Raw genomic sequence first — 10,165 nt, 5'->3', positions numbered from 1 at the left:
CACACACCAAGTGGACCTAGAAGTGGATTTTTACGTCATTTACTCATTTCTGTACGCCCTAGGTTACTAGTTTACTATTAATAGGATCTTTTGACATTGTATCAAGGACCGGATGACCTCATGACACTTTACACCTTTCTTTGTGTACTTTCCACAGCATGAGTCTCTAAACCCCATGGTTGGGGGTGAGGAGCTCTGCTGTGTCTTGATGGATTAATGCAATTACTACTGTTTTTCATTCAATCATGCTTGCTTCCATTCTAAGATAATACTTGTTCTTAATCCGGATGAATGTGATGATCCGTGACAATCATCATCATTCTCAACTATGAACGCGTGCTTGACAACCACCTCCGTTCTACCTTAGATTAAGTAGTTATCTCTTGGGTTCTTTAACCAGAATCTTCGTGGTATAAGCTAGACTGATGGCGGCATTCAAGAGAATCCGGAAGGTCTAAACCTTGTCTGTGGTATTCTGAGTAGGATTCAATGATTGAATGACTGTGACGTGCTTCAAACTCCTGAAGGCGGGGCGTTAGTGACAGACGCAAAAGAATCACTGGATTCTATTCCGGCCTGATTGAGAACCGACAGATGAATTCCGCTATGCTGTGACAGAGCATATGCAATCGCTTTCACTGAGAGGATGGGAGGTAGCCATTGACAACGGTGAAACCCTACATACAGCTTGCCATGGAAGGAGACTTGCGTGTTTGAAGAAGAAGACAGTAGGAAAGCAGAGATTCAGAAGATGGAGCATCTCCAAACCTCAACCTATTCTCCATTACTGCAAAACAAGTAATCATTTCATGTTCTTTTGCTTTTCACAATCAATCCTGATAATTTCTGATATCCTGACTAAGATTTACAAGATAACCATAGCTTGCTTCAAGCCGACAATCTCTGTGGGATCGACCCTTGCTCACGCAAGGTATTACTTGGACGACCCAGTACACTTGCTGGTTAGTTGTGCGGAGTTGCAAAAGTGTGATTGCAATTTCGTGCACCAAGTTTTTGGCGCCGTTGCCGGGGATTGTTGAGTTTGGACAACTGACGGCTTGTCTTGTTGCTTAGATTAGGACTTTTTTATTTTTGTTGGTTTAGAGTCTTTTAGTTGAGTCTAGTTTCATATTCTAAGTTTGGTGTCAATTGCATGCTTTTGTTTTTCTTTTAATTTTCGATTTTTGCATGTTCTTAGTCCCTTTTTGATTCATAAAAATTCTAAGTTTGGTGTCCTCTTTGTGTTTTTCCTTAAAAATTTTCGAAAATTTTGTGTTTGATTTTCTAAAAGTTTTAAGTTTGGTGTCTTTTGTGTTTTCCTCTTTCCTCTTTTTCAAAATCAAATCTTTTTCATAAAAATTTTTCAATCATATCTTTTTAATTGCTGTTTTCAAAATCTTTTTAATTAACTAATTGATTCAGTTTTCAATTTGCTTTGATCTTATTTTCTTTTTGATTTTCGAATTTTATCTTAATTTTATTTTGTTTTATTTTATTTTTTCGTTAATTTCAAAAAAAAAAAAAAACAAAATTTATCTCTTTGCAATCATTATCATTTCCCTTTTGTCCATTATGGACTTAAGTGGGATCAATCAGTCCAAAAGGACTCTGGGGTCATATGCTAACCCCATTACAGCTGCATATGGGAGTAGCATCTGTACACCTCCCATCAAAGCAAGCAACTTTGAATTAAATCCTCAACTCATTATCATAGTGCAGCAAAATTGCCAGTATTCCGGTCTTCCACAAGAAGAACCTACTGAGTTTCTGGCACAGTTTTTACAAATTGCTGACACAGTACATGATAAAGAGGTAGATCAGGATGTCTACAGACTATTACTGTTTCCATTTGCTGTAAAAGATCAAGCAAAAAGGTGGTTGAATAACCAACCTACAGCAAGCATAAAGACATGGAAACAGTTGTCAGACAAATTCCTGAATCACTTTTACCCTCCTAAAAGGATGACACAGCTAAGGCTGGACATCCAAGGCTTTAAACAAGAGGATAATGAATCCCTTTATAATGCCTGGGAGAGGTATAGAGGTATGCTAAGGAAATGTCCCTCTGAAATGTTTTCAGAGTGGGTAAGGTTAGACATTTTCTACTATGGGCTTACAGAAAAAGCTCAGATGTCTTTAGACCACTCAGCTGGTGGATCTATACACATGAGGAAGACAATTGAAGAAGCTCAAGAGCTTATAGACACTGTTGCTAGAAACCAATATTTGTATTCTAGCAATGAGTTCTCTCCAAAAGAGGAAGCCATGGCAGTAGTCACTAACCCTAATCCTCAAGAACAGATAAATGAGCTTAATCAACAATTGCTCCTGATGACAGAACAGTTAGCACACTTTAAAGAGATGCTCAATGAAACTAAAGTTGCTAACAAGAGCATAGAACTGCAGTTGAATCAAGCAAAACAGAAATTATCTAAACAGATAACAGAGGAATGTCAAGCAGTTCAATTGAGGAGTGGGAAGACCCTGAATAACACTGCTCAAAAGAGTAAAAAGCCAAACAAGGAACAATTGACAGAGGACAACCAAACTCCTGTTCAAAATCCCTCTGAGGACAGCAAGAGCCCAGAGAGGAATGTCACTGGCGTTCAGACGCCAGAAAGGGAAGGAAAGCTGGCGTTAAACGCCCATTCCTTGCCCAGTTCTGGCGTCCAAACGCCAGAAAAGGGGGAAAAGTTGGCGTTAAACGCCCATTTTCCTCCCAATCCTGGCGTTCAAACGCCTAGGGAGAATCAGACACCTGAGAGTGCTGACAGTAATCCCTCTAACAAGGCTTCTTCAACCACTTCTGTAAGGAATAAACCTGCAGCATCTAAGGTTGAAGAATATAAAGCCAAGATGCCTTATCCTCAAAAACTCCGCCAAGCGGAGCAGGATAAGCAATTTGCCCGCTTTGCAGATTATCTAAGGACTCTTGAAATAAAGATTCCGTTTGCAGAGGCACTCGAGCAAATACCTTCTTATGCTAAGTTTATGAAAGAAATCTTAAGTCATAAGAAGGATTGGAGAGAAACTGAAAAAGTATTTCTCACTGAAGAATGCAGTGCAGTCATATTAAAGAGCTTACCAGAAAAGCTTCAAGATCCAGGAAGCTTTATGATACCATGCACATTAGAAGGTGCTTGCACCAAGACAGCTCTATGTGATCTTGGAGCAAGCATCAATCTAATACCTGCATCCACTATCAGAAAGCTTGGGTTGACTGGAGAAGTCAAACCAACCCGGATATGCCTCCAACTTGCTGATGGTTCCATTAAACACCCATCAGGCATAATTGAGGACATGATTGTCAAGGTTGGGCCATTTGCCTTTCCAACTGACTTTGTGGTGCTGGAAATGAAGGAGCACAAGAGTGCAACTCTCATTCTAGGAAGACCTTTCCTAGCAACTGGACGAACTCTCATTGATGTACAAAAAGGGGAAGTAACCTTGAGAGTCAATGAGGATGAGTTCAAGTTGAGTGCTGTAAAGGCTATGCAGCATCCAGACACACCAATTGACTGCATGGGCGCTGACATTATTGACTCTCTGGTAGAAGAGATCAATATGGCTGAAAGCCTAGAATCAGAGCTTGAGGACATCTTCAAAGATACTCAACCTGATCAAGAAGAATTAGAGGAGGCAAAGGAATTTTCGAAAATTCCTCAGGAGGAGGATAAGCCTCCCAAGCCTGAACTCAAACCACTACCACCATCCCTGAAATATGCATTTCTGGGAGAGGGTGACACTTTTCCAGTGATTATAAGCTCTGCTTTAAATTCACAGGAAGAGGAAGCACTGATTCAAGTGCTAAGGACACACAAGACAGCTCTTGGGTGGTCCATAAGTGATCTTAAGGGTATTAGCCCAGCTAGATGCATGCACAAGATCCTACTGGAGGATAATGCCAAACCAGTGGTCCAACTACAGAGGAGGCTGAATCCTGCCATGAAGGAGGTGGTGCAGAAAGAGGTCACTAAATTACTAGAGGCTGGGATTATTTATCCTATTTCTGATAGCCCCTGGGTGAGCCCTGTCCAAGTTGTTCCCAAAAAGGGAGGCATGACAGTGGTTCATAATGAAAAAAATGAACTGGTTCCTACAAGGACAGTCACAGGGTGGCGCATGTGTATTGACTACAGAAGGCTCAATACAGCCACCAGAAAGGATCATTTTCCTTTACCATTCATAGACCAAATGCTAGAAAGACTAGCTGGCCATGATTATTACTGCTTTTTGGATGGCTATTCAGGCTACAACCAAATTGCAGTAGACCCTCAGGACCAAGAGAAAACAGCATTCACTTGCCCTTCTGGCGTGTTTGCCTACAGGAGGATGCCTTTTGGTCTGTGCAATGCACCTGCAACCTTTCAGAGGTGCATGCTCTCTATCTTCTCAGATATGGTAGAGAAATTTCTGGAAGTCTTCATGGATGACTTTTCAGTATATGGAGACTCATTTAGGTCCTGTCTTAATCACCTAGCACTTGTCTTGAAAAGGTGCCAAGAGACTAACCTGGTTTTAAACTGGGAGAAATGTCACTTTATGGTGACTGAAGGAATTGTCCTTGGGCACAAAATTTCAAGCAAGGGAATAGAGGTGGATAAGGCAAAGGTAGAGGTAATTGAAAAATTACCACCACCTGCCAATGTTAAGGCAATCAGAAGCTTTCTGGGGCATGCAGGATTCTACAGAAGGTTTATAAAGGAGTTTTTGAAAATTGCAAAACCTCTGAGTAACCTGTTAGCTGCTGACACACCATTTGTGTTTGACACACAGTGTCTGCAGGCATTTGAGACCCTGAAAGCTAAGCTGGTCACAGCACCAGTCATCTCTGCACCTGATTGGACATTGCCATTTGAATTAATGTGTGATGCCAGTGACCATGCCATTGGTGCAGTGTTGGGACAAAGGCATAACAAGCTTCTGCACGTCATTTATTATGCCAGCCGTGTTCTAAATGACGCACAGAAGAATTACACAACCACAGAAAAAGAGTTACTTGCAGTGGTCTATGCCATTGACAAGTTTAGATCCTATCTAGTGGGATCCAAAGTGGTTGTGTACACTGACCATGCTGCTCTTAAATATCTACTCACAAAGCAGGATTCAAAACCCAGGCTCATCAGATGGGTGTTGCTTCTGCAAGAGTTTGATATAGAAATAAGAGACAGAAAAGGGACAGAGAACCAAGTAGCAGATCATCTGTCCCGAATAGAACCAGTAGCTGGGGCGTCCCTCCCTTCTACTGAGATCTCTGAGACTTTCCCAGATGAGCAACTCTTTGCCATTCAGGAAGCTCCATGGTTCGCAGATATTGCAAATTATAAAGCTGTAAGGTTCATACCCAAGGAGTACAGCAATGTGCAACGAAAGAAATTAATTTCAGATGCAAGTATTACCTCTGGGATGAACCATATTCTTTAAGAGATGTGCTGACGGAGTGATCCGCAGGTGTGTACCCAGAGAAGAAGCACAAAGGATCCTATGGCACTGCCATGGATCACAGTATGGAGGACATTTTGGAAGTGAGCGAACAGCCACTAAAGTCCTCCAATGTGGCTTCTACTGGCCTACTCTCTATAAAGATTCCCGAGAGTTTGTGCGTAACTGTGACAGTTGCCAAAGAGCTGGTAACCTGCCTCATGGATATGCCATGCCTCAACAAGGGATATTAGAGATAGAATTGTTTGATGTATGGGGAATTGACTTCATGGGGCCATTCCCACCATCATACTCAAACACTTACATTTTGGTGGCAGTAGACTATGTGTCTAAGTGGGTAGAAGCGATTGCTACACCCACCAATGATACTAAGACCGTACTGAAATTCCTCCAGAAAAACATTTTCAGCAGATTTGGCGTTCCCAGAGTGCTAATCAGTGATGGGGGCACTCATTTCTGCAATAAACAGCTACACCTTGCTATGGTTAGATATGGAATTAGCCACAAAGTGGCAACTCCGTATCATCCACAGACAAATGGGCAAGCTGAGGTCTCTAACAGAGAACTAAAAAGAATCCTAGAACGGACTGTGATGGCCCGAAGAAAGGATTGGGCAAAGAGCTTGGATGATGCTCTGTGGGCATACAGAACAGCATTCAAGACTCCTATAGGAACCTCTCCATACCAATTGGTGTATGGGAAGGCTTGTCATTTGCCTGTGGAACTGGAACATAAAGCCTACTGGGCAACCAGATTCCTAAACATGGATGCACAGTTAGCTGGTGAAAAAAGATTGCTCCAGTTAAATGAGCTAGAGGAGTTCAGACTCAATGCCTTTGAAAATGCAAAATTTATAAGGAAAAGGCAAAGAAATGGCATGACAAGAAGTTGTCAACCAGAGTCTTTGAGCCAGGACAAAAAGTTCTGCTCTTCAACTCTAGGCTCAGACTGTTTCCAGGAAAACTCAAATCCCGTTGGAGGGGTCCGTATGTGATTACAGGAGTGTCACCATATGGATATGTTGAGCTTCAGGATACTGATTCTGACAAGAAGTTCATTGTTAATGGACAGAGAATCAAGCACTATCTTGAAGGAAATTTTGAGCAGGAATGCTCAAAACTGAGACTTGAGTGATTCTCAGTGAAGGTCCAGCTAAAGACAGTAAAGAAGCGCTTGCTGGGAGGCAACCAGTCATTAGTAGGTCGTATGATTAGTTCTTACAGAGGCAAATATCAAAAATGAAGGAATTCACAGAGTTACAGAAGGATTCAGCTCAAAAAGCAGAGAAGATGAGCTTACTGGCAAAAAAAACGCCAGTAAGGTGCATTTTGGGCGTTAAACGCCAGAATGGGTACCATTCTGGGCGTTTAACGCCAGGTGTGCAGCATCCTGGGCGTTTTGAAAACGCCCAGTGATGAAGGTTTTCTGGCGTTTAACGCCAGCCAGGGCACCTGGCTGGGCGTTAAACGCCCAAAAGGGGTAGCAAATGGGCGTTAAACGCCAGAATGGGTGCCATTCTGGGCGTTTAACGCCAGAAAGGTGGGGGGACCGCATTTTTGTTTTCAACTTAAATTTTTTCAAACTTTCCTCTTTTTACCCATACTCTTCTACATAAATGCACTTCAACCTTTCATCATTCACTTTCAAATCTTCACAAATCAAAACCATTCTTCAAATCTATTTCAAATTAATCCCAAATCTTCTTCAAAAACTCACCCTTTTTTTCAATTTTTCTCCATATCTTCTCAATCTCCCTTCAAATTTTTATTTTTTTCGAATCTCTTCTCCCCACCCTTATAAATTCACGTTTGGAACCCCCTTTACCCACACCATTCGAATTTCCTCTCCTCTCTCTCTCTTCTTTCTTTTCTTTTGCTTGAGGACAAGCAAACTCTAAGTTTGGTGTGCTTTTCCGTGATCACTAAGCCAAGACTCATCAATATCATGGCTCCTAAAGGAAAACAAACCAATTTAAGAGGAAGGAAAGAGACTACTCCAAAGAATCTTGGAATCAAGAGAAGTTCTTAACCAAAGAACATGAGGACCATTATCACAAAATAATGGGTCTGAGGTCAGTGATCCCGGAAGTTAAATTTGATCTGAAAGAAGATGAATATCCGGAGATCCAAGAGCAAATTCGAAACAGAGGATGGGAAGTTCTGACCAATCCTGAAATAAAGGTTGGAAGGAACATGGTTCAGGAATTCTACTCTAATCTGTGGCTAACAGATAAGCAGAGAATGACTGGAACTGCTTACCATACCTACAGAACCATGGTCAGAGGGAAAGTTATGTACTTCCATCTGGACAAAATAAGAGAAATCTTCAAACTACCTCAACTGCAAGATGATCCTGACTCCTTCAATAGGAGGATGGTGAGAGTAGATAAAGGGTGGATCAAGTTCTAGAGGACATATGCCTCCCTGGAACTAAGTGGATAACCAATTCAAAGGGTGTCCCAAACCAACTCAAGAGGGGAGACCTCAAGCCAATTGCAAGAGGTTGGCTAGACTTTATTGGGCGTTCCATATTGCCCACTAGCAACCGTTCTGAGGTCACCATCAAGAGAGCAGTGATGATTCATTGCATTATGCTTGGAAAAGAAGTGGAGGTTCATCATGTGATTACTTGTGAGATCTACACAATTGCAAATAAGAATTCCACTATAACCAAATTGGCTTACCCAAGCCTGATCTCCTTGCTCTGTAAAGAGGCTGAGGTGAAGATGGAAGCAGATGAATTCATACCCATTGAACATCCAATCACCAAGAAGTCAATGGAAGGACAAGGGGCGTGAACTCCAAGAAACGCCAAAAGCTCTCATCTCAAGTTGAGGGAGCATCCACTTCTCAAAATCAAGGTTGTTGAGTCCTAACTCTGTGAAAACCTCTCTCATTAGGAGCCTATGTTTGCGTTTTCTCCTCCTTTGTTTTGTTTTTATTTTCGTTTTTTTTAGTTTCATTTTATATCTATCTTTTGAGTCTGTTTTAATTCATAATTAATAAAATTGAAATTTATGCCTAAAGATATGAATGTCCTATGAATCCATCACCTCTCTTAAATAAAAAATGCTTTAATCACAAAAGAACAAGAAGTACAGGGTTTCAAAATTTATCATTGAAACTAGTTGAATTAGTTTGATGTGGTGACAATACTTTTTGCTCTCTGAATGAATGCTTGAACAGTGCATATGTCTCTTGAATTTGTTGTTTTGAGAATGTTAAAAAAAAAATGTTGGCTCTTGAAAGAATGAGGAGAAAGAGAACTGTTATTGAGGATCTAAAAATTATTAGAGTGATTCTTGAAGCAAGAAAAGCAAAAAAAAAAAATTTCGAAAGAAAAAGAGAAGAAAAGAAAAGAAAAAGAAAGAAATAAAGTTGTGATCCAAGGCAACAAGAGTGTGCTTAAGAACCTTGGACACCTCTAATTGGGGACTTTAGCAAAGCTTGAGTCACAATCTGAAAAGGTTCACCCAATTATGTGTCTGTGCATGTATGTATCCGGTGGTAATCTGGAAGACAGAGGCTTAGGCACAGCCAAGACTCATACATAGCTATGTTCAAGAATCATTATGCTTAACTAAGAGAATCATACACTATCTGAGTTCTGAGTTCTCATAGATGCCAATCATTCTGAACCTCAAGGGATAGAGTGAGATGCCAAAACTGTTCGGAGGCAAAAAGCTACTAGTCCGCTCATCTAGTTGGAGCTATGTTTCCTTGATATTTTGGAGTCTATAGTATATTCCTTTCTTTTATCCTATTTTGATTTCAGTTGCACGGGACAAGCAACAATTTAAGTTTGGTGTGTGATGAGCGGATAATTTGTATTCTTTTTGGCATTGTTTTTAGTATGTTTTTAGTATAATTTAGTTAGATTTAGTATATTTATTAGTTTTAGCTAAAATTCACTTTTCTGGACTTTACTATGAGTTTGTGTGTTTTTCTGTGATTTCAGGTATTTCTGGCTGAAATTCAGGGTCCTGAGCAAAATCTGATTCCGAGACCAAAAGGACTGCAGATGCTGTTGGATTCTGACCTCCCTGCACTCGAAGTGGATTTTCTGGAGCTACAGAAGCCCAATTGGCGCGCTCTCAACGGCGTTGGAAAGTAGACATCCTGGGCTTTCCAGCAATATTTGATAGTCCATACTTGCCCAAGATTTGATGGCCCAAACCGGCGTGGAAAATCAGCCTCAGAAATTCCAGCGTTAAACGCGGAACTGGCATAAATTTGGAGTTAAACGCCCAAACTGGCATGAGAACTGGCGTTTACTCCAGAAAACGTCTCTACCATAAACTCAATGCTCAGCCCAAGCCACACCAAGTGGACCCAGAGTGATTTTTACGTCATTTACTCATTTTGTACCCTAGGTTACTAGTTACTATAATAGATTTGACATGTATCAAGGACGGATGACTCATGACTTTACCTTTCTTTGTACTTCCACACATGGTCTCTAACCATGTTGGGAGGAGCTGCTTGTTTGGGTTAAGCAATTACTGTTCATCAATCATGCGCTTCATTCTAAGAATATTGTTCTTTAATCCGGATGAATGTGATGATCCCGTGACAATCATCATCATTCCTCAACTATGAACGCGTGCCTTGACAACCACCTCCGTTCTACCTTAGATTAAGTAGTTATCTCTTGGGTTCTTTAACCAGAATCTTCGTGGTATAAGCTAGACTGATGGCCGGCATTCAAGGAATCCGGAAGGTCT

This window comes from Arachis hypogaea, chromosome 10 (genome assembly GCF_003086295.3).
Source record: "Arachis hypogaea cultivar Tifrunner chromosome 10, arahy.Tifrunner.gnm2.J5K5, whole genome shotgun sequence".
Classification (NCBI taxonomy): Eukaryota; Viridiplantae; Streptophyta; class Magnoliopsida; order Fabales; family Fabaceae; genus Arachis; species Arachis hypogaea.
Note: the sequence above shows the minus strand (reverse complement) of the source record.